The following is a 626-nucleotide window of genomic DNA, read 5'->3' on the forward strand; positions in this document are numbered from 1 at the left end:
AAACTGTAGAATCTCCATCCTTGGAAGTTTTCAAGAGCAGGTTAGACAAACACTTGTCTGGGATGGTTTAGTCAGGGATAACCTTGCCTTGATCACAGGGGTGGACTAGATGACATGGTGAGGTCCCTTCCAGCCGTACTTTCCTATGATCCTAGGAACCCCTGACCTTGGGGACATAGTGAGGAGCAACTTCAAGATAAATGTCACCCACTGTGAAACGCTGGACTGTGCTCTGCCTTTTTCAGCTGGCAAATTGCCATTGGTGCTAACTGCTTTAAAAACACATCAGTTGGGCTGTCTGCCAGCCAAGCCCAGGTCCAGCATTCCATAAAGGCAAGACATGCCTTGGAGGTGAGTGTTCACTGAGGGCTTTGGCCAACCCATTTCTTAACCGTGAAATGATTAAAACACCAAGCATGTCAGAAATCTGTGTTGGCAGCAGCTGTGAAAATCTTCGAAACTGAAGAAAGGCGAGTCCCTTCAGAATAAGGAGAGCTTCTTCTCTTCCTGATACCTCCTCAACTCATGCTTTCAGCGTAAGAATGTTACATAATGTTATGACAGCATCAATCAGCGATGCTGTCTGCCGAGTCAAAAATGCACTTGAGCACTAATCAGAGAGCAAT

Source organism: Alligator sinensis, unplaced genomic scaffold (assembly GCF_000455745.1).
Source record: "Alligator sinensis unplaced genomic scaffold, ASM45574v1 scaffold237_1, whole genome shotgun sequence".
NCBI classification, from domain to species: Eukaryota; Metazoa; Chordata; order Crocodylia; family Alligatoridae; genus Alligator; species Alligator sinensis.